The following is a 25,334-nucleotide window of genomic DNA, read 5'->3' as shown; positions in this document are numbered from 1 at the left end:
CTTTATTAGTTAAAAATTATGAAATATTACTTTAAAAAATGAGATATTTTGGAGTAATCATACAATTTTGACACCTTGGTAAGGAAAGGGGGAGCCTTCAAGGAGGTGCCTATTTCACACATGTGAATGAGTTTTAAACTCAAAAATATTAAGATATTTTTATCTCTCCTCTCTCTTGGATCAAACCAAATAAAAAAGGGAGCCAAACTGGTCCAAATCTTGTCCAAATTCAACCAAACTGAAGCTGGAAAATTCTAGAACTTAGATGGACTCATTTAGTGGCCTCCCTCACCTATAAATAGACTCTCATTGTTTTGTATTCTCATCTGTGAACTAGACCATGCCAATATTACATTAGAATAAGCATATTTTCTATTATCCCCTAAAAATCTCCTACATTTTGGAGAGATTGGAGCTTCTCTCTCTCTTCAACCTTCCTTGGAGCTTTCCTCAACATACTAACCAATTGATTGGTTGGGGGCCTCTCCTAAGAATAGAGAATCAAGCAAAATAAGAGGTAAGGTGTGACTTTATGATTTTTTCTTAATCTTCTAAATGTTTTTCACTTCTCAACCCCTCTCAAGCTTGAGAAGCATTCAATTGAATGGTTTTTCAATGCAAATGAAGCTCTCTAATGAATTTTAATGATTAATCACATAAAGTTCACATTTATGCTTAATTGTTAGGATGTTTTTTATGTATATCTCTCTCTCCTCCAAAGAATGGTCATTCCTATGACCAATTCTCAATTCAAATGATGCTTCTCATGGAGCAATTCCTAATTCTAAAATCAAACTCTATACTAGTCAAGCTAGAGGCCAAAGAAATGGCTTTTTTATGCTTTAATGTTACATAAATTATGGTAAACTTAGGAATTAAGTCCATAAATTGGATATTGGTCCAAATGATAGTTACTCTATCATAATCCTATAACTAAGTCTTATTCTTTTAGAAAATATTAAAAATATCAGTAATAACAGCGGAGCTATGACAAAATTTTTAAAAATTAACACATAAATCATTTTTATGCATAATGTGAAAAGAGGATTTCCTCCCATATTCTAGCATTAGTCATCCTATGATAAATGAATAATTCTCATTATATCCATGGAAAATTAATTTTTAATGTTTATAAATAGTTCATTAGAGAAAAAGAGAAATTTTTAGCAATTTTATTTTTATGATAAAAGAGAAATTGCCATGATTATGGAGATCCATGTATTACAATGGAGAAAGAGAAAATTTGGAATACTAAAATAATGGATATTTTATTACAAATTAAAGAAGAATTTTACATAAATTATTTTTATGCATGAAAAATTTAAATGATGAAAGAGAAATTTCCATCATAATTGGAATTCAATAATTTAAATGGAAAAAGTGGAATTCTTGTCATATTTGGACAGATGGATATTTTTATTCAATTTTAAGAGAAATTTTAGTTAAATTTATTTTCATACATAGGAAAAATTTAAATGATAAAAGAGGAATTCCCATAATATTTGGAATTTAATCATTTAAATGGAAAAAGTGGAATTCTTGTCATATGAAAGAGGAATTCCCATAATATTTGGAATTCAATCATTTAAATGAATAAAGAAGAATTCTTGGTATATTGGAATATTGAATATTTTTATTTAATTTAAAGAGGAATTTTAGATAGATTTTAGTTATATAAAAGAGGAATTTCCATGACATTTGGATTGCACTCATTAAATGAGAAAATGAGGAATTTCAAGCTTATTTAAAAAATAGATAATGGTATTTAGTTAAAAGAAAATTTTTATGATATTTAAGAAAAAAAAAGATTTGAATTAATTTTAGGTGTCAAAAGATGAATTTTCACCATAATTCTACCTAGGAAATTAAGGTTGAGAAGTTAAATGGTAGATAGAATATCTTTAGATATTTTATGTGGCTAAATCACTAAATTAGTATTTACCCACAAGTAAATGTTTATGTGAAGAAAATCCTTGTTAGAACTAAATCGAATGATTAGACTACGAGAGGGACAGACAGTAAACCTACTTGTCCATCTCTCGATTTGAATCAAGCAAAAACTTTATGACCAATTCCAGTTCCTAAATACAAAGAATAGACCACCGTTGAATTAAACTAGTTTTCCTTTGATCGAAATCACCAAGAATCTAGTTGGACAATTCGTTAGATGATTACCTTGATATGAGAGATCAAGGATTCTCATTATGAAATTGGAAAATTAAGGAAAAAGGGGTTTTTGTGGAACCAATCTCAAATTGGGAATTTTACAGAGAACCTCTATTTTCATTTAAAGGACTATTTTATGCCAGAATGCTGGAGGAAGCATTTGGCATGTGTTTTACTAAGAGGAGGTTCATTGCAACAGCTGGCGGCGGGGAGTCGTCGAGGGACCTCGCTCGTGGCAAAGCCTGCCAAGGTCTTGATGACCAGCCCCGGTACGGTTAAAATGGTGCACTTTCGATACGATGGGCAAGGACCGACGAAGCGGTCCCTGAGTGAAGTGCTAGGACACCTAAGGAGGATCCTAGAGGGTTCTAACCAGGGACTCGTGGTTGCTAGGATACCCATGCATGCGTGGAGGAAGATTCGGATGGACTAGAAGGAAAGATTTTTGTGAATCAAATTTTCATATTGGATCTCGTTGGTTGGCTAGTTGGTCTTCAACGGAGAGTCCAACAGTAATATTATGATTTTTATTGAAGGATTGGTTTAAAGCTAGCTGAATCTGTTATAAATGGCAATTTCATATTAGGTGTGTACGTGGTATGTCTACCTTAATTTTTGCATAAATCGCCGGCTAGGGAGCCTGGGAACTCTTTTCCTCGGTACCCGGGCAAAACACAACCAAATCTTTATAAAGGAATCCCACCAATACAGTGGTCGGGTGGTTGGCTAACCCATGGGCCAGTTGGGGTAGGCTGGATCGAAGGATTCCTGTGAAACAATTAAGATGCGATTAGTTACGTTAGTTAGATTAAGTCCTAAGAAAACCTTGTTCTGTGGGAAGGGATCAGCGGCGGCGGCTGTGCCTCGTTAAAGGAGGAAAAAAGCGGTGATTCCATGGACCAAGTGCAAGTCTCTTCTTTGATCTGACCATGTGACTTCAGGTTTGGTCGGATCAGTTTAACTAGTTAAGACTTTGACTCGTTAGATTAATTCCCCCGTTAGAAGATTTTCCTATGGTGGAATCGCCCGTGCCTTCCGGGCGAGGGAAGTTTTTTCGGGCTCTGTTTCGGAGGAACCTCCGGGCTAGTCTCTTGTCCGGACATCCACGGGCGAGGCCCCGAGTGTCGATCCCCGCCCCACGTGGGAGGCTAACACTGCGTCCGCCCGCCAGCGCCCTCGGAGGGGGGGCGGGGGTCTCACAAGGTGTGTGCTTGCTGAATGACCTGAACCCACACTTTTTTTATAGGAAGATCCTGGTCAGGTTCCCTAAGACACTCAAGTGTGTGCTTGCTGAATGACCTGAACCCATACTTTTTTGATAGGAAGATCCTGGGTGATTCGATGCACTATCGTCAGGTGTAAGATCATCTACAATCAGTTTTCCAGATCTTAAGTGCATGTATGTATGATTTGATAAGTTACTTTGTTGACCCAATTTGATTTTGATCCGATTCTATCGCTCTGTTTCTGAAGCCATGAGAGACTGGAGAGAATAGTTCACGGCATGAGGTGTTAGAAAACTGTTCACGGCATGAACATTTCTCTTCATTTTCACGTGTTAAAATTTTTTAGCTTTTAGGGTCAGAACCCCTCTTCTTTGTTGTAGGCGTCCCTCCCTTACTGTCCTTCATGGCCTTGGCTGGATTGGACTAAACCGTGAGTTTGTAGAAAAAGTTCACGTTGTGAACAAAAAAGGGTTCACGCCGTGAAGGTTTTCTAATTGGTTCACGCTGTGAAGAGTTCTGAAAAAGTTCAGGGCATGAACATTTTTCTGAACTTTCACGTGTTTAAAATTTTGTCAAACTTCATGGAGTCAGAGGTGTCAAGATAAGGTTACCTATTTTTTGGCAAGGTAATCCTATGATTTGTGGTGTTAATTACGACGTTGATGTCGAGAGTGATTCGCAGCGTGAAGTTGTAGAAAAAGTTCACGGCATGAGCATTTTTTTGTAGTTTCACGTGGAAACTTCCCGCGTCAAATGTTATGTTTTTGGGTGCAAAATACTTATCCAACGAATCCCAAATTAATTGTGCCATGCCTAAGGAGTGGAATACAAGTTCACGGCACAGTCAATGGCTCCTTATGTTTTTTATTTTTATGAATTTGAAAAAAAGAAGAAAACAAAATACCAACCTATTCATACATGTTGATGCTTCCAATGATGCAAATATTAAAATTAACAAGAAAAAACAGTGAAGCTCTATACTAAGACCACTCCACCAAACACATTCACAACGTAACCAATTTCACACGATTTCTTACTACCACACAAATCTTATCCATTCATTTTCTACACAATGCACTACTAAAGGGCAATCATGAATCTTATGCAATGGGAGCTGAAACTCCAATAGGATGGAAGAAAAAAAGGTGTTTCCCCGCCAGCAGCGACGCAAAAAATGTTATGGGCTACCACACCTCCAAGAGGAAACTCAATGCATTCACCCAAAGGATGAGCAATAGATCACAACTGTCATAGAGAACTTACCCCAATGCTTCGAACTTGAGTCCCTTGAGGCCTCCAAGCTCACTTGTTAAGCTCCAACCTCCAAGCTCCACCTCTATTCTGTCACCGTAGAGTCACTCGCACCGTCGCATAAGGCAATCACTCTCTCTCACTCTCCCACACAAGCATGAATCATACAAGCATAGAAGAGGAACAATGCTAGAATTCTCTCTCTCTCAATCTCTCTCAAGACACAAGGAAGAGCTCTCTATAGCACAAAGGGGAATGTCATTTCATTATGAGAAAATGCGTTATATACATTTGGCCCTTATTCACACTTGGACGTCCAAAACTTACTTAACTAGGCCTTGGGTAGCCAATATCTCATAATGTACAACTTTTATAGTGCCGTTTCATGACACTTGTTAATGTCCTCAATTGGAGGATCATGTTTGTTAATCCAAAATGGGATTAACAAAACAATGAATGAGAGTGTGAGTGTAGGAGAGTCAAGTGGAACAGTGCAACTTATACTCTATCCGTATTCAAGAGATAATGTGAGTCTTGTAATGCATGATACTATGTTTAACAACACTTCCAGAATAAAAGAATGAAATACTCTTTCTACACTTATATTGCATGTATTGTATTGTGCAACACTTCTATTGGTACTATGTACATCACTTCTGGGTTGCATTAAGGGGGGCTATGTGAATGAGTCCTCCTTGTATGCTATTAACAGGTTAAGGCTCACCACAGGGGATGATTGTCACTCTATTTGGATAATCCTTGTAAGCATGATCGAATCTGCACTAATAGCATGTGCCCCCATAAGGAATTACATTGGGGTTGGGCACGTGATTCAAAGTGCTAGGAGCATGAGGGATTTGGTGTAGGGTCTTTGTAAGGGCACTCTGCAATACGGTGTTGGTGGCCTACATACCATATTGTTGAGGTCTTTTGCTCTTTGTTGTTGCACCATGGTCTCGAACAGAGAGGTGTAATCTATGGGTAAGATACCCATATGAATCATACTATTGTTGCTCATATGGGTTTTGTTGGTTATAAGACTCATAGATCTATGGTTCTTGGGTTTTCATTTCTATGAGTAGGGTCACTGAGTATTGTTGTGTACTAGTGTAGTTCTTGGAGGAACCGGATGGGGTGGTAGTACTAGTGTAGGGTCACTGAGTATTGTTGTGTACTAGTGTAGTTCTTGGAGGAACCGGATGGGGTGGTAGTACTAAAGGTGGATATGGAAATTGGGCGATCTATGCATACCTCTCATGGTAAAGGGATTTAATATGTAGGCATTGGAGCTTGTGCTTTTTCTAACTAGTGGGGCTGGTAAGACCAATGGTTGCCTTGGTGTGAGGCCACCCTGTCGGGTTTCCTTAGTACTAACCAATGAGCTGAGTCATGGTTCTCGTGGCACTGGCAAAGAACACAATATTGTTGTTGTCTAGGCCCTAAAATTAGACAATATTGTTGTTGTCTAGACCCTTGGTGTGAGGCCACCCTGTCGGGTTTCCTTAGTACTAACCAATGAGCTGAGTCATGGTTCTCGTGGCACTGGCAAAGAACACAATATTGTTGTTGTCTAGGCCCTAAAATTAGACACTATGTACTTATATGATTTCAATGGAAAAATTGCACACCAAATGATACATGTTCATGGGAATAGATGTGGGTGTGTCCTGCTTGAGTTGCTAGTTGGGGCTACCTTTGAGGTTACCCTTGGGGTTGTTCCTGCCCCTACTGACCTAAATAGTTAAGCAAGTTCTCTACCAACTCATCCATGCTCATGTTTAGAACCAAGACTCTAGCTAGTGCTCGTTCGACACCCTCGGCCGACAATAAAGCTCTGGATGATACGTCCCCTATCTATTGGATTGACTAGGTCTATTACCTCGTAGTACGACAACACTCATCGAATATGTAGTGCCTAGACTTAAAGAGATGGTCAAAAGTATCTTGCTCTTAAGACCAATCATAAATCGATCGATGAGAGCAATACATCATCCAATCTTTCATGGATGCTATATCTCATGTGGAGATACTTTGTTCTAGTAATGTAGTCCCGCATGGTCTCTCCTTCCTCCTACTTGAGGTTATATAAATGTGTGTCTTAAGATCTCGTAGCTGGCCTTTTCAACTGGGTTTAGTGACCTAAACCACTGGCATGGCCTTCAAGGTAAAGTCCAAATGAATAGATCTTGGTGGGATCATCAATCTGCCCCATGGCCTCACAAACTTAATTGAACTTTTCTAGGTGTACTGAATGGATCTCCGGTTTCATTGATTTCGGTCATCATCCTTAATATAGGAATTGGCTTGGTTTTTCCCAACTTGAGCTTCTAGGTGGTGCTATGTTGGTCACAACCCCCCTTCCCATTTTGAACACCATCCTTATAATGTCTTTTACATATTCATATGGTAGTGGAATGTAAGGGAGTGGTTGCACGAAACCCTTTGTCTAAGGTTTGAGATTTCTTGCCCTATGGGGTTGGGTTGTGCAGTTTCCAATAGCACTTGCCCTCCTAGATTTGAGGCTACTAGCTTGCTGCTTTGGCTAAGGACACGTTTTGTGAATGCCCTTATGGATCCCTTTACGATGATGAGGTCTTTCCATCTTTCCTATTCCTCATCCAAATAGAGAAGAACTGGAACTTGGTTGCATGGTCAAGGCACTTCTAAAGTAGGCTGTCGTGGATAGTAGAACTCTTGCTTATGTTGTGTGCGCTTGCTGTTGTGTGTATTATGGAACATTTATCCCTAGTGGTATGACAAAAGAGATATGTCCGGTTTGCCGTGCAATTGTTAGGCTCGCTAGTCATGGTCTGCTTGGGATATGGAATTGGGATATGGAATGTCCATTTTTCAAGCGTATAAGTGGAGGAAAAAAAACTCATGTCAATTGGGTCAAATATGTGATTCTAACACATTCTCCAAATATAGTTCCCCTAATAACTATTATTTTATAGTTATGTCAACTAAATAAGTATTGATCCTCATAGATTTGGTTAAGTGACAATAGAATATTAGATAAGCTAGACAAGAGGGGCTTATGGCATGTCTAGTACATTTCTTTGAGAACTATCCCTAGGAGGACATTTTTGAGGTATAGTTTCCAAAAAACTATACATTTGTTAAATTTGTAGCAATGTGATGAGCTATGGTGGATCAAATGCTAGAATCAACATCATTAACAAAGAGATTAGATAATAATTAAGATGTGATTAGTGAGCAATTAACTGATAGCTTAATGTAGGCATGGATAATAAAAAACTAGCAAATTCTCATTAGGCCAATGCCTCAATTTATAGAGTTTACATCCAAGCATCCAATCCCACTGATTTCTCCTTGATTCACTCCACCTCTTTTGCTTGATTCTCTCCACCTCTCCCAGAATATCTCCACACCTCCTAAATCTTCTTATGCTACCCTTTATTCTCTCCCAGGAGATACTTCTCACCTTTTCACAGGTTCTCTCACATTTACAAATTCTCTTTTACAGCCTCTTGCTAAGGGCTTGTTCTCGCACACACCCTATTCACTTGTATATTTCAACATCTCCCCTCAAGTGAATACTCCTAGCACACCTGGACCCTATACCAAGTTTCCTTCTTTACTTGATAGTCCGCGACCAGTGCCTCAAGTCCCTAAACTCATAGTCCTTGACACTCTCTCTCTCTATGTGTCCAAGGCTACTACAAGTGCCCGCGACCTTGACTAAAGTGCTGACACATACATCTACCACATGGCCTACATCATCGGTGGCTCAGAGGTGGTTTTACTCTGTTGGGGCAGGTTACATTGGGTTGTGGGGTTTCTCTCTCTCTCTCTCTCTCTCTCTCTCTCTCTCTCTCTCTCTCTCTCTCTTAGATTTTCACATGGCTCCTCACTTCTTGGAGCCTCACATCTTCTCTTGTCTCTTCAGTCTTCTTGTCGTGGCAGCTTCTCTTCACACGTCCATATCTTCTTCTTCTTTCAGTCTTCTTGTTGTGGCAGCTTCTCTTCACGCATCCATGTCTTCCTTCAATGCTTCCTCTAGCTCTTCTTCTCAGTGTTGATCCTCCTCTTGGAAAGAGATGTTCTTCTTTCATGGCTGGGACCACGAGCTTGTCCGTCAGTTCTTGCTCCATGTGAGCAACATGTTTTAATGTATTGTTGACAGTTCTTTTGGGCTTTTAATGTTTATCTTGTGTCATTATGCAATGCAAACCCAAATCTATGCGGGAGGCCGACAAGGGCAGTGTCTAATCCCATTTTTATAATGATGTAATCACCCATGTGTACCCATAATGCATATAGCATTCATTCTTATGCACATTCCCAAATGCAACTCTGGCTATGAATAATCTTGAATTTGAGTGTGATTTGTAGGCATTAAGGGTAAATGCAAGATAATGATTACCACAAATTTATCAGCATAATTTTACCAGCAATTACATTAAATCAAGGGTACCAAATCTGTACGGAATGGTTGGAGTATCAAACCATCTCCAAATTGCAATATGAAGTTATAGGGATCTGTATCAGATAGCTAATGGTTAATTTGAACCCTCGATTGCACCAAAATACAGTGATTAGTGCTGATTGATCTCACTGATTAGCAAATTAATCCTCTATTTTGTGTGCAGAAAATAGAGTATGCGGGGAGTCCAGATCTGAGGCCTTAGAGTTCAAATGAGCTCAAATCCTTTCAAGGCCATCAATAGCAATTAGTCTAGTAGAGGATTAAGCCAAGAAACACAAGATTTGACCAAACATTGAATGCTTAATCTCTATTTTACCAAAGTCACCTGTAGATTTGATGAAAGAGCTTGGATCTCACTGTAGACTTGATCAAAATTTGTCTTCACCAGCTTGTAGAACACCCTTGAAAACCCTTAGGGCCAAGATTTGATGAAGAGCTTGGATCTCACTGTAGACTTGATCAAATCAAAATTTGTCTTCACCAGCTTGTAGAGCACCCTTGAAAGGCCAAGAGGAATTAGAGCCATTGCATCTAGAGCAGCAGAGATCTCATATTTTCTTCAGAAAAGTAGCGTTGGAAAAATCATGAATTTCTACAGAGCAACACTTGGCGGTTTAACGTTTTGATTGAATGGGCTTCAATGGGCTGAAGCCCAATGGGTATGGCTATGTGTGGCTAGAGTGGTTTGGGCTAATTTGATGTATGAAGGGAGAGAGAGCTCCTCCACCAACTGGGGGTACAGAGGCTACTTTGAAAAAGAGGTAAAAATCTTAATTATCTACTAATCCTAATTAGCCAGGTGATTAGCAAGATAATGGGCTCACAAATTGATGGATTCTAGGCTAGGCTCTAATACCATGTTAAATTTGCAGCAATGTGATGAGCTATGGTGGATCAAATGCTAGAATCAACATCATTAACAAAGAGATTAGACGATAATTATGACGTGATTAGTGAGCAATTAACTGATAGCTTAATGTAGGCATGGATAATCAAAAACCAGCAAATTCTCATTAGGCCAATGCCTCAATTTATAGAGTTTACATCCAAGCATCCAATCCCACTGATTTCTCCTTGAATCATTCCACCTCTTTTGCTTGATTCTCTCCACCTCTCCCAGAATATCTCAACACCTCCTAAATCTCCTCATGCTACCCTTTATTCTCTCCTAGTAGATACTTCTCACCTTTTCACAAGTTCTCTCACATTTACAAATTCTCTTTTACAGCCTCTTGCTAAGGGCTTGTTCCCGTACACACCCTATTCACTTGTATATTTCAACAACATTGATACCCACAAATTTCTTCATGCTAAGGCATCAATTTAAATAAGTCTTTTGGTTGCTAATGCACACATATCCAATATGGTTTGAAGATGTTAGTGGGATCTTATCTAAAAAGCATAGTTTTCTAAAGAACTAAGCATAGTAAGAGGACACAAATAGAACTAGTTCCGGAGCCTCTACCTCTAGAACTAATCCAACCAAGCTCCACATTACTAAATGTAGTCAAAGGACTTAGAGGTGAAAGTTGGACATCCAGGGTTCATCATAGCTAATGCAACATCTTTTATGAGGTGATTGGCAACGATGACATTATCTTGTCCCCTTTATAGGCATTGCCTCCTAGGGAAGGATCAATGTACATATCTTACATATTAATAGGTCCTAGCCCACCTCAAAGTGAGTACAAGCCCACTAAGTGCAAGTATTCCACACGAGATATAACAGGCCTCACAGTATTCTTGTCCTCACACACATGCACACACATAAAGGAGTCTCCACCTTCTTGTTTGATCAAAAGTGTCAAGATGGATATGTTTGATCAAAAGCTCTCGACTTGAACACGACTCTCTCTCTCTCTCTCTCTCTCTCTCTCTCTCTCTCTCTCACGCACACACACACACACACACACACACACACACACACACACACAAAGGAGTTTCCACCTTCTAGTTTGATCAAAAGGTTAATATGGATATGCATAGAATAGAAATGGTCATTTGAATTTAAGTACGAGAGTGGAGCTTCCAAGTGAAGGTGATAACATAGAGTATAAAAGTTGGTAATATAATCCCATACTACAATACATAACAAAGATCAAGGAGGACTGTTAATTAATAACTCTCTCTCTCTTGTATCACGACTCCATCCATTCACCCTCTCTCTTTTTCTTTATTGACTTCCAACTTCAACTCTCTTTCCCTCACCCAGCTATAATACCTTAGTGGTCATTATGTTAATTAATTAATTTTTACAGGACCTTTGGTACATGGAGATTTGAATATTCCACAAATTGATTAATAAAGAAAATAAACCATAGAAACCATAGCATAACTCAAGAGCATAAAAATCAAAGAACACAAGATTGGGTGCAATCTTCTCCTGCCGATGTGTGTGGCTCCTCTTCCACATGCGGTGTTTAAATCATATTTCATAAATTTAGTCCTTGGAGCCATAAATAACATAGCTTTTTTCAAAATTGGGCTTTTATAAAATTTAAACCATAGTCCAATGCTTTTAAAGTATCCCATAAAAAATAAACCTTGCCCAACATATGTACAATGGGCCTAACCATATAAAATTAATTATTTTGCACACATGTGTATAGCTAGATAATTCCGTCCAAGGTCCACCTTCGTTGCCTCGAATTTATGATCTATACTCAAAGATAATCCATAGTGTTAGATCACAATTACTTTGGATTCACTCACAAAAATAATAACGACAAGTGATAAATATTATTTAGATTCACTCTCAATTATTCACTACTATGTGAAACACAATTAATTGGATTCACTCCCACATTGGATTCACTCACAATGTCTTCACACGTGTTGCATGTGACATGGAGTTAATCGGATTCACTCACAATCAAACTCGCACATTAATACCACATGTGTTACCGTTGATCGGATTCACTCACAATCAACTTAGCGTGGGTACATCTCACACCTGTTACTGTTGATCGGATTCACCCACCATAATCAACCTAGCATGAACACCCAAGATATTATTTTTACTTGTTGGGTTACCCAACAATTAATCACCCAAAATATTCTTCACTTATTGGATCACCCAACAATTAATAAATTAATTACCGTAACATCTCTCTTGCTTGGGTTGCAACCATATTCAGTTGCATATTTAATTTTAGCAAGTGAAAAGAGTCAGGATAGAGTATCCATTCACAAATAGAATCCTTCTCAACACTCAATTATGATAAGTTAAATATCACTAAAAGTATCCATCATCACGGACATCAAAAAGAGTATCTTTCACGGAAACCAACACGAGTATCCTTCACAGACACCCGTTAATTTTTCTTAGTATTGAGATGAAGATAATTGTAATAAATATAAGTAATTTTATGTATAACAAAATCTATGGGTTCAATGTGAAATGATAATAAGTGACATATATCCTTTGGTCATCAATCCAAAAATATATGTGCATCATTGTTAGTTCGCTGAAGTCTTAATAGGTGAATGGTCTAATTTGTATTTTCTTCCACATTTAAAAAGTACATATCAGTCATTGAAACTATTATGATGAATAATTTTAATTTAACTAAACATTATTCATTAACTATTTATGAAATCAATAAACATACCCTATAAGAATTTTTTCCTCTTGCTTAGCAAAAAGGTAACCTATGGACTCTAAATTTCTTTTCATATTGAACAATATATAAGAATGAGTTTTAGCTTACCTTGCTAGTCATAGAAGTCATGATTTGGAGTATCCTCTTGATTTGGTTAGTCGCCACCCATTGTCTTCGTCTTCAATCACATTCACATCCGCAACTCAATTCTTTATCTTCTCTGGGCACTCGTATGCATAATGCCCTTCTTTGTCACATTTGTATAGCAGATAATCACATGAGGCTTTTGATCTCCACTATTATTCTTCATTATTAATTTGGTCTTCTTTCCATTCGCTTGTGAACCTTTGTCCTTTGCTGCTTCACCTTTACGTTGAAATTTCTCAAAATGTTTGGAAAGAGAGTTAGATTGAGAAAACTTAGGAATGTGAGAATCCGCCACTGTAGTGTCCCTAGAAAATTCATTTTTCTTCTCACATTTTGTCGCTAGAGAAATGGCGTTGCTAAGAGAATGAGGATGGAACATGTTCGCTTCCGCTCTAATGACTGACTTGAATCTGACTATGAACTTCCACTTTTGGTCCTTCGATCGCACTCTCTTGATGGCTTGAAGTTAGATAAGTGTTTGCCAAAATTTACCCACATACATCTACATAGTTTCTTTATCAAGTTGGCGTAACATATCCCTTTGTTCTTTGTATTGAGGTGGAATAAAATTTTATTTGATGAGCTTTTGAAATTCCTTCCAAGTCCTTGGTCTATCTGGTTCTTCTTGATGGTGTTCCACCATAAAGATGAACTTTCAACCAAATGGTTGGCAGTACATTTTACTTTGTCCTTCTCAGAAAATTCTTCCCAAGAAAAATAGTCATCAAGTTGACCAAGCCATGACAATACAATCTTTGGTTCCTTCTTACCATCAAAACTTTGAAAAGTGAAAGCTTTGTGGCTAATCTTGTTTTCCTTCTTTATTTCCTGTGCTTGTAGTAGCTTGTATTGTCTTGCATATGTGATGCCCCTCAGAATCTGAAGAATCAGATCTAGGAGATGACTTTCTTGCATGAAATTCTTCTCTCAAGTTCTTCTCTTTGATTACGGTCACTGGCGAGTTGAGCTTAAAGTGCATTTAATTGACCTTGGATAGTTGGCGGTAGAGGATAGGTTGCCATTGTAAAAGAACCAAGCAAAATAATACAGAAGTGTGGAAATACAATAGAAAAAATAACAAGCGTATTTGACTCCCCTATATTCGAAAGAAGGCTTGTTAAAGCACTCGAAAGTCAATGGCGTCCAATGAGCAATAAGAATAATAATCCAATAACGCGTTGATGTCGACAATTCAAAAAGAAGCCCAGAAGACTTGTTTTTTGTATTGAAATTTAGAAATTGGAGAGTCGAGGATGAACAAAAAACTTATGGCATAGAAACTCCCTCTATCTCTATCTTTGACCAAAGAAAAATTTGAATTTTTGAAACTCTCTGTTCATTGGTGCACAATCTAAAATTTCAGCAAAAAGAGGTATTTGTAGGCTTCAATTGACTTGGTATTTGTAGGCTTCAATTGACCTTGTATTTGTAGGCTTCAATTGGCTTGGTATTTGTAGGCTTTAATTGACTTGAGAAAACATGGGTTTTGAAGCTTAATTTAAGAAGAGTTGAAAGGGTGAAAGATTAATGGTAAATCTTTAAAAAGAAGCTGTTTAATATAGCTTATAGCTTGGGTAGGTAGCTAAGATTTAGGCTAGGCTTAGTTAAGCTTAAGCTAAGCTTAAACTTGAGCATAAGGCTAGCATAAAACTGCTCGTGAGGCTAATTCAAAAAGCATGGATTTTCAAGATTAATATGAGCCTTCCATTATACAAATTGAGTACAAGGCAAGCTTAGCGATTCTGAAATGAGACCAATAACCTCCTCAAAGAGCTAATTTCATCCATATGTATGGATTATGGAGAGGATTAAAATTGATGAAGGTGGTTTTGGGAGAAGAAGGGTGGTTTCACTTCAAGAAAAGTAGTTTTATGCATAAGGGTGGCTTAAAACCTCAACCCTTGATCCAAATTTTGATTGAATGGCCCAAAAATTTCCCATAAACCATTAAATCTTTGCCCAAAGGTTTCTTTGCCTTTGCCTCCTTTTCCCTTTGGATTTTTGAATGAATCTTCTCTTTGTCCAAAGCCCTTGTACCTTTGCTAACAAGCTTTTGCAAATTCTCCACTTTCCCTGTAAGTATTTTGAATTTGTAGCAAAAACCTTCAAATTTTCTCCAAGCCAATAACCTTTGAGAAAAAATCGATTCTTGATTTTCTGCTTCAAGCCTCCATGACCCAAATTCAATACTTAAATTTACTGTACTCTGATACCACAAGACTTTTAGTACATGGAGATTTGAATATCCCATAAACTTATTTAAATCATATTTCATAAATTTAGCCCTTGGAGCCATAAATAGCATAGCTTTTACAAAATTTAAACCATAGTCCAATGCTTTTAAAGCATCTCATTGAAAATAAATCTTGCCCAACATATATATAATGGACCTAACCATACAAAACTAATTATTTGCACACATATGCATGGCTAGATAATTATGTCTAATGTCCACCTTCGTTGTCCCGAACTTATGATCTATACTCAAAGATAGTCCACAGTGTTAGATCACAATTACTTTGGATTCACTCACAAAAATAATAATAACAACAAGTGGTAAACATTATTTAGATTCACTCTCGGTTATTCACTGCTATGTGAAACATAATTAATTGGATTCACTCACAATGTCTTCACACGCATCGCACGTGACATAGAGTTGATTAGATTGACTCACAATCAAAATCTCACACATAAACACCAAACTTCTCACATGTGCTAACGTGTTGATCGGATTCACTCACAATCAACTTAGCTTGGGCACGTCTTACACGTGTTATTATTGATCGGATTCACTCACAATCAACTTAGCTTGGACACCCAAGATATTCTTTTCACTTGTTGGGTCACCCAAGATATTATTTTCACTTGTTGGATCACCCAACAATAAATTAATTAATTACCGTAACATTAATAATGCACTACAACATATGTTTCAATAATAAAATAATAATTATGATTGTTTATTAAACCCAATACATGGGCAAAGATTGGGAAATTGTATCCAATTTACCTCACCAATATTTCTTGTAAAGCTGCCATCTTTGAGGAAATTTTTCAAATCATCTATGATGAAGTTTCATATTCTATCTTATTTTCTATGATTTGAACTTCATCATAAACACAAAATAGAGTGAGAGTTTATTCCTAGGAAGAGAAATACTAAGAACTTGACAACCTAAATTCTTGGTAACAAAAACAAGGCCCTAAAGAGGGTGGAAATAGAGTTGAAGAAAGGAGGGCCTAATTTACAAATTTGTTGATCACTTGGATTGAAATTAATATTGAATGATCAAAAGCTCTCACTTTTCTAAGAACTTGGAGGATTTGGTGATGTGATGAGTTTCATGACCCTAACTTTCTTCTTACATTATTGTTTATTTGTTGAATAGTAGTGGTTACAATATTTTCCTTCTACCAACACCCTTATTTTACAATTTCTATTTACATAAATAAATTTATTGCTTCAAGTTAAGGATTGTAGTAGTTTTTAAGAGCATTGGTCAATCTAAATGTGGGAATTGTAACATTACATACTTGAGGAAAACAAGAGCATTTGGAACATCAGTTGGACTCACTGGTTTTTGGGACTAGCCCGGTGTAAGTCTCTTGTGGGTCATCCTTGTGGTAAGCTTGGCATCAATTATCTTGTGCCTCGACATCGACTTCTCCCTGAGATCAACATCAATGCCTTTGTTTGAGATTGTATTCACTTGTAGTATTAGTCCTGGCTTGGAAAAGCATGTGGATTGTTCCTTAAATAAATTCTTGACGAGGGGGCGGGGCCTGTTCCCCGCTCAGTGTGGTGTACCATGTGAATCCCCTATTCCTATCTTTCTCTCCCCCTTCTCTCTCTATATATTTATCTCTCGTAGACATGGTTGCATCTATCATTGCATGCTCTGTTGGGCTTATAACGATGAAGAGGTTCTTCTTCAACTTGATGCTCAAGAGAGGCTCATGCTTCTTTTATACTTGGGGGTCATATTGTCTACACTTTAGTATTGTCTTTAAATTTATGAAACTAGTGTTTAAATCTACAAAAACACTCATTATGACCCTTAAAAATGACTCCTCTCTGTTTTGTTAGGCTACAAAACTAGTGTTAAATCTACACTTATATATTGTCTTTAAATCTATGGAACTGTATTAAATCTACACTTATATATTGTCTTTAAAATTAGAGTCTTTGTAGACATTAGTAGAAAATGTCTCTATGTTAGAAACATTGCTATAAATCTCACAAAAGGCATTATCAAATGCAATGACCTAGCCAACACTCGACATCCTTTTGTGAACCCCTCTATGTGACTATGAAAAATATTGCTATAAACCTCACAAAGGGGCTCGTAATCAAGTGTCACCTCCATGGCAACCCCCAAATTTTGTTCGCCTCCTCTTCTCACGTCGTCTTTAACATCATGTCAACCTTGATATATAGTAATTTAATCATTGCCAAAATAGAATAAGTTGATTAGTTCTCTTTGGTTGTGATTAATTTTTAGAATAGATCTTGGGTTTATCTCTTGTTGAAGATGCAAGGATAAAACTATAAAGTTGGAGCAACAACATGCCCTTAAATATGGTTTTTAATCTATTAGGTAATATTTATAAAAATAATAATTTGGAATCCCTTCACGAACATGGTATATTTTGTGTCACATCAAGAAAGCCATTATGCTATGATTTCTAGTGCTAAAAAACATTATGCTATCAAGAAAGCCATTATGCTATGATTTCTAGTGCTAAAAAACTAGTGATAGACTGCAAAAAGTATGCAACTTTGAAACTAATAGCTCTATGGACAAAGAAGATAATATACAGAAATATAGCTTTGAGAAACCTTCATGTTTTAAGCACAAATTTGTTCTTAAAAGCACACTTCAAAATTAAACTCGTAACTGCAACAAAGCAACAATAGAGTCTCATGAGTCATTGTCACTCTCCATGCCATCATTTTCCTTATCCTCACCACTTAAAGATGAAGTGGATGATGCATCTTCCCCCACCTATACATAAACAACATAATCATGATCTAAAAGAAGGCCTAAAGCTTGCAAGGAGCATATAATCTCATGACATAATGCGGGACATGTTCATTGGGAAGCTTCTTATTCAAGATATGGTCCAAGGTTCCATGTCCTTATAAGTACATCATCTAGTAGAATGTCAACAATATCAAGGCTAAGAACACTTGTGTTTAGAGTATTCTCGGTCCTTCTCTTGTAAAATTTTCTTTCATTTAGGCTATCGTTTCCATGTTGTATTTAAATACCTTTGAATACATTAGGATGGTGTCTACTTTGTAAGTAATGAAATATGAAAGAAAATATTTTCTATTTGGCATCACTTTTGAGACCTTAATTACGTTCGAAATCCCAAATAGATGTCCCAAAGAATTATCTCATGGCAATGTAACAACAGGAAAACCTTCCTTGTTGGTATCGTGGTTCCTCATCATATCTCCTTCAACACTCTCTACATGATTTTGATCTTCTAGCTCCAAGGTACATTTCTCAAGTGAATAATGTTTTTTTGTCTCTTTTAGAAATGTAACACCACTTCTTTTTCTTGGCCTAGTGTATTTAAAGGTGGCCAACAAGCTAATGGAGTTTGCACACTCCAATCATATTTGTGCACTCTATCAAGGTTATCCTCCTACTTATAATAAATAAATCAAGGATAGTCTCCTTGTTTCTCGCTGATTTCCCTCACACAGTGGAAAGCCAAAATAGCAGTCTGTGGTAAAAGACCCATAAGGAAATGCTATGGGAGACGTGTAGTCACCTACCAGAGTTTTCGGGTACAAATACCAACTCCCATATGGTCAAGGGGTCATGTTAAACATAACTCTATTGAGCAACCCTTCACTCTCACTCTCTCAGCTCTCTCTCTCTCTCTCTCTCTCTCTCTCTCTCTCTCTCTCTCTCTCTGCAACACTCCACTAACATCTCACTCACTTTCTCATGAACAAACAGCATATTCAGTAAAACATAACTCTATTGAGCAACCCTTCACTGTCACTCTCTCAGCTCTCTCTCTCTCTCTCTCTCTCTCTCTCTCTCTCTCTCTCTCTCTCTCTCTCTGCAACACTCCACTAACATCTCACTCAGTTTCTCATGAACAAACAGCATATTCAGTAAACAGTGACACTGTAGACTTAGACATAGAGGACAACTCGGAGGAAACAACAATCAAATGGCAGTAGTTATATTCTAGAAACATGACAGATCAACACAGAATAGTTGCCTAATAGTGCTAACATTCCCTGAGTACAAACACACTCTCCAGCTTCATGACACAACTGTCAACTAACAGTTGAGAGGCACTCTTCATAGATTCTATCTACGTGAGCATCTATCTCTATTCCTGCCTAATACTGCACTGTCCTCTCGTCACCATCGGTAGTTAGGTGCCCTTTTACACTGCGTCTTCTTGTTCTTGGTAACGAATCTCTAGCGGTTCTCCACCTTCACATGTGTGATATCGAGGTGGTCCTCACGACATGGGGAGTGGGTTGCCGGCACTTTCTGCCACCACTATGCTGCGGGGCGCAACACCTAGCACGCCCGGTGCTTGAGCTTTTGCTCTTGAACCAGTCCCCCTGACGAATTTCTATTTAAACCTTATGAACATTTTCGAGGGAGCATGGTCCAAGAATTATATGTCATCTGAGTAGGTTGCATGCTTTGCATCCTTTTAGTCTCTCTACCTACTCTTCTAAGCATCCCAGACCCTATTACCAGTCTATGGTGTCTTCTGATCAAAAACTTTTATCACCGGTCGTCTAAGTGGGGTTTGCCCTAGAATCTTCTTTTCTTCCATTGGTATGGGCCTCCACTCGCAACCTGTATAGCTTCTTCGTATTGTGCTAGATCATCTATAGGAGAGCTTTTCTCCTTTTCTGCTTTTGGGTCTTTGGTACTTGACTTCTAGACGTTGACAATTGTGAGTGGTTGCATTTTAGGTGGAAGAATCCTCCTTCCCTCCGGTGTCTGTGAGAACAAGAATTGTTAGCATGGCTGTTCCGAGGGAAGAGGTTTCCTGGTGGTGAGTATTGACCTGATCCTGTCTCCATTCTGGAAGTATGGTGGTAGTTCTTTGTTAGCTCTCAGTAGCTCAGAGAACATGACATGAGAAGCTTCAAAGAAAGGGTTGTCCAGGCTGGCCTGCGGAGTTGCTGAGCTGTTGACTAGCCGGTTTTTGAGGCGCTCATTCTCTTTGTGTGCAGGGCTTGGTTTGCATCATTCAATTTCCGGACCTCAACCAATAGCTCCCCCCTTTCTTTCCTAGGTACTCCGAGTGACAGCATTTTGTGTTTCCAGTGGGTGGCTAGTTCAGCATTGGCCTTTACTTTTGCAAGTTCCGCTTGAAGGCTGGCCATTTCCTCTTTTGCATCCCTTAGCTTTGTCTTCCATTGTAGCCTTGTCTTCTACGTCTACTACACCTTTTCTGCCATCTACTTTGCCTCCTCTATTTGCATCTGGAGGGCGGTCTTGTAACTTTTCCAATCTCTACGCCCTTCTTCTCTGAGCTGATTCTCATTTTCCATACAGTGCTACATCTCTAATTCCAACGCGTTCAGCTCATTGATGGTGTCCATTTGTCGTTTTACCATCACTAGTGGGGTCTTAATGATGTTGTGGCACCTGTCCTCCATGTAGTTGCTCATGTCGACATTGTGGCCTTTTGAGTTATTGACATGGATTGGGTTGGCGCACCCTTGGTCACTCGCTTTTTTATTGTCTTAGCTTTGATTGGTTGTGGAGTTATGAGTCTTGAGGCCTGGCTACCCTTGCGGACTGGCCATCCTTTCGTGGCTTTGTGGTCTTTTGAATTTTTTGCGCATCCACTTCCACTAGTGAGATCATGCCACAACAAATGCTCCGGACCGGGGCTCCTAGTCTTTTGCTTATGCTTCTTCCGATGTACTCACTTTCGGGTGGCCTTTGTATTTTCTCATCCCAAAGCCGTTCATTATTTTTTGAAAGGGTGTACCATCCAAGTTTTCTAAGGTAAAGGAATTCTGTGGGGGCTGATTGGGTCTTTCACTATTTACAAATGGTCCAATCTATCGGATTTTGGATTTTCTAGGGTGAGGTCCTAGCTTGGAATTGTAGACCAATATACAAGATCTCCTTTCTCAAAAATCATGTGCTTGAGATGCCTATCAGTCCAAGCCTTCCTTCTTCACTACATTATCTCCGCCTTTAGCAAGCTGATTTGCCTCTCTTCCTCTAAGGCGGCTAAGAGTTCTTGTATTCTGATCTCCTGGGATTCTTCGATTGGCATCTTCTCTTGAATGGCCACTCTCAGACTGGGTACCACGAATTCCATAGGCATAACTTCTTCCAACCCATAGACGAGTTTCCATGAACTCCATAGGCATAATTGCTTCTATCCAAGTTGACCCCTTCGTTCGCTGACAGACATCACAATTCTTTGCTTCATTGTTGGCATCCTTTATGAAAGTTGGTCACCATAGGCCTACTTGCAAAAAATTTTGGGCTGTTATTTCTCCGCCCATGTGTCCTCCGATGATCCCATAGTGTACATCTTTTAACACGGCTTGTTGCTCATGATCCGGAACACACCTGTGTAAGATTTAGTCTATGCCTCTTTTGTAGAGCTTCCTAGTAATCATAGTGAAATTTCAGCTTCTTAAGGCAATTGTCTTTTTCCTATTGTCAGCAGTGTATCCTTCCAGAAATGTCTCATCTTTCAAAAACGGCATCATGTCATAGTACCAGTTCTCTTCCACTTCAGCTCTACTGCTAGTGTGAATAAGTTGTTGTCTGGAAGTTGATCTTCTACGCCCCCCAAAGCAGGTTCTCTGGAATCTAATCTGGATTAAAAAAATTTGCCACTACATTTTCTTTTATGGGTGTGTGTTGAATGGTGAACTCAAATTCTTGTAGTAGAAGCATCCATCTTGTCATCTTCTCTACCAGAAAAGATTTGTTCACTGGCAAGAAGGTTCTTGGGCACCCACCATTGATTGTCATGATAAAGATATGAGGTTGGGGTGCTTGTAGTGTGGGTGGTCAAGGTTGTAGAGTTGAGGGGCAATGTCGATGCGACGAGGCTTGATTGTCATTGGTGGATGGTGTTGATGACAATGGCCAATCGATTGGTTTTGGTGAGGCATGGGGTGTGGGCACAAGGGAGACTGTCGGTGATGAGGATGGGTGGTGATGAGGAGGAAGGGCACTCGAGGGTGAGGGTGTGTGTGCAATTTCTTCTTGGGGACACAAGAGGACTGTGGCCTTTTGGCCATTGATTCCCATGGTTGCCATTTTTTCACACCAATTGATTTGGCAGTGAGTGGCATCAATCCGCTCTTGTCCAATAATAATCTGGCATTGGAGTGCTCCTGCATCGATAACATGAAATTTGCACTCCAACTGGTTATTTCCAATAGAAGTTTTAGGAATGAAAGACCCAACACTCATTAGATGCATTTCGTGTGATATTTGAATGTAAGTGTCTTCTTTTGTTAGTGTGGGTTTTCCAAGAGCTTTCCACGCCTCCAAGAATATGAGATTGGTGCAGACCATAGGATATATATGGGCTTTCCACGCCTCCAAGAATATGAGATTGGTGCAAACCATAGGATATATATGGGCTTTCCACCGTTGTAGACCATTCTCAGTAGGGAGTCTAATTCATATTCTTGGTGGGTTGAGTTATGGTGCGGACCATAGGATATATGTGGGCTTTCCACCATGGTAGACCATTCTCGGTCAGGAGTTCAATCCATATTCTTGGTGGGTTGAGTTCTGGTGATAGTACAGGGCAATGGAAGACTTACCAATTATTGTGGAAGTGTGAGAATACCCTTTGTGGAAGCAGTTGGTTGGGGGAGAGGATCAGATTTGAGGCACTCCCCATCCCAGAGGATCATAGTTACCTTGCCCTGCGGGAGCTTGAGGGTAGGTGTGTTGTCAGCTAGGTTGATTGTACTGTAATGTTATGGGCTCAGCTTCCTCCAGGGATAACTGCTTCATTAATCTCACCTGTGGGAACCATGTAGTACTTACAACCCAATGGGTTAGATACAGTATGTACAGCTTGTGTTAAGGACCCAAGGCTTTGGATGTGTTGTCCAGTTGGCAATTGAACTTTGGCATGGGCAGTTTTTTAAGAGATGGTTTGCCTAGAGAGATCTATGTTTTCCGTGGCAAAAGATTATGGCTAGCTATGGGAGACGGCAAAGCACATTTCCATTGCATATTTCTACCAAAGGGGAAATCTATCCAGACTCTAAGGGTGGTTATTTCAGCATGTGGAGCCACACTTACACTAAGGGTGTTAAGCGAGGCAATGGCCTTATAGGGTTTATGAAGGGTTTGACCATTTGGGAGCACGAATTATGTATCGAGTCTTCAATTTGGGAGGGAGTCAAGTGTAGCAAGGATCTTTAGCCAGTCATGGTCAACTTCGTTCATTGTTGACAGAAGTGACCGTGCATGGCACCCATGCATCATCAAGGGCTTGATGATAAACCAAGAGATCATTACTCTTGGCGATGGTCACAGAGTCTTCAGCAAAGGGAGCTTTGGCCATGGGATATGAGTGCCAGGTATATAAATTGACCTTAAGCGTTTGAGATCCTTTGCGGAGGTATACATGATGCATGTCCTAGTCATGGATCAGTCGGGTTTGTCTCATGAAGGGTCAACCCAAGATGGCATCATAGGTGGCATTACGAAAGTGCATGACCACAAATGTGAGCTGGAATGTCATGTCACAAACTTTTACCTTGAGGTCATGCACTAGGCCCAAGGGTTTTGCAAATTTCCCGTCCACAAGCTTGATCACCAATGTGGTGGAATCAACTGGCCCCAGTTTTCCAAATATGTTTGTGTGAGGATGCTTACACCAGCACCTCCATCTAGGATGCCTTTGACCACATGTCCATTATAGGAAATGGGCAAGGCCGTGTTAGTGTCATCACCCTCAAAGTAGTGGCCCAGCGCATTTATGCGAATTGTGGGTGCGCCTTTAGGTTCTAGGTTATGGTGATAGAGTAAGTCTGGATAATGGGGCTTAGATTCATCCGAGGAATCTGATGAATAGGTAGCGCCCTCCTCCATTGAAGCCTATAGTTTGTGTTCCATCCAATCTCGAAGATCATTCCATAATTTTGGACTACCTTTTAACAAGGTTCCAATGGGCATTTGGATTTGGGAGGAAAGGAAGGCAGAGAGGGTGGCCATGTCGTGTTGATAAGTAGGAGCTTCTTGAGGGGTGGGGCCATAGTATATGGAATTTCAATTTGGTCCTTATATGATGGGTGTAGAGGTCAAGATTTCGTTGCCGTAGGAGGATAAAACACCTCGGCAAATTTGGTGTATGGATGCGGACCTCGTGAGTCGCTGTCGAACACTATGTCACTGTTCACATCGAGTTGCTCGATGGGGGAACGTGGGATTTGGGCTTGGCCATTTATGGAATAGGCATTGGAGGATGAGGAGGTGCATGAGGAGCAAAATCGTCGTTTGTCAACATCATGTTGGGCGAATGGATCTTCCACAACCTTGAGCAATTGTTGGGGCTCCTTCCTTACCTAGTGTAGAAGTTCAGGTTCTATGGGGTATGGTGCGCATTCAAGCACTACGTCAAAGCTTACAAAAATAGGTGGCAGTTCAAGTTGAACCTGGTATTGCTCTACCAATGCTTGGGCCTCCTGAAGCCGTTGCTTCTCAAGGATGGCATTGGGATATGTGGCTAGCTGTTTTTCCCATTTGGTGAGTTTTTGCTGGGCTACATAGGGGAGTGGTAGTTCGGCACGATAATCGCTTCCAAAGGAGGAGGATGTGGTCTTTGTGAGCCAACGGATGCTAACTCAATCTTCTCCATGGCCAACGGATGCTAACCCGATCTTCTCCATGGCCAATGTGCTTAGAGGGTTATTTATTTTAGGATGTAGCCTTCTTTAGCTTTGCCTGCAACTATGTAACGACATTCAATGGGACAATCGAAATCTTCCCATGTTGAAGGATGGCATGCCTTCGATTGTGGAGTGAGAAACCAATTGCAAAGGGAAATCTTTATACTAATGGTCGATTCCATAGCCATGACATTGTGGTGTCACTAGCAAGCGTTTCTTTTAAGGGAATTCAGCCACTCTATGGAGTCCATGGTAGAGGAAACGCAAAAGAGGTGGTTTCTCTCTGCAGGTGTACCTATAGCGTGCACAAGTGGTATAAGGCACTTACAAAGGGAGATGAGGTGTTAGGGTGCCTTGGGGATGGCGGAGCACATGAGCTCCATAGGTTTAGCAATGGACCTGTTGGGATCTTTCCATGAGCAAGAGGGTTTACCTAGAGAGGCAATGGTTGGAATGGAAAGGTTGCTAGTGGAGAAGGTCCTGGTGGTGCTGGGTGTAAGTAGTTAGTTTGGGGTGATGCCACCAGTAAGGCTTGGGGCCTGGGAGGAGAATGAGCTTTGGGTTGTTATTGGCGCAGTGGCCAATTGCTTGGAATAGGT

The sequence above is a fragment of the Cibotium barometz genome, chromosome 9 (assembly GCF_041138505.1).
Source record: "Cibotium barometz isolate CiBa-2024 chromosome 9, ASM4113850v1, whole genome shotgun sequence".
NCBI classification, from domain to species: Eukaryota; Viridiplantae; Streptophyta; class Polypodiopsida; order Cyatheales; family Cibotiaceae; genus Cibotium; species Cibotium barometz.
The sequence above is the reverse complement of the archived record's forward strand: the minus strand, read 5'-3'. Positions refer to the sequence as shown.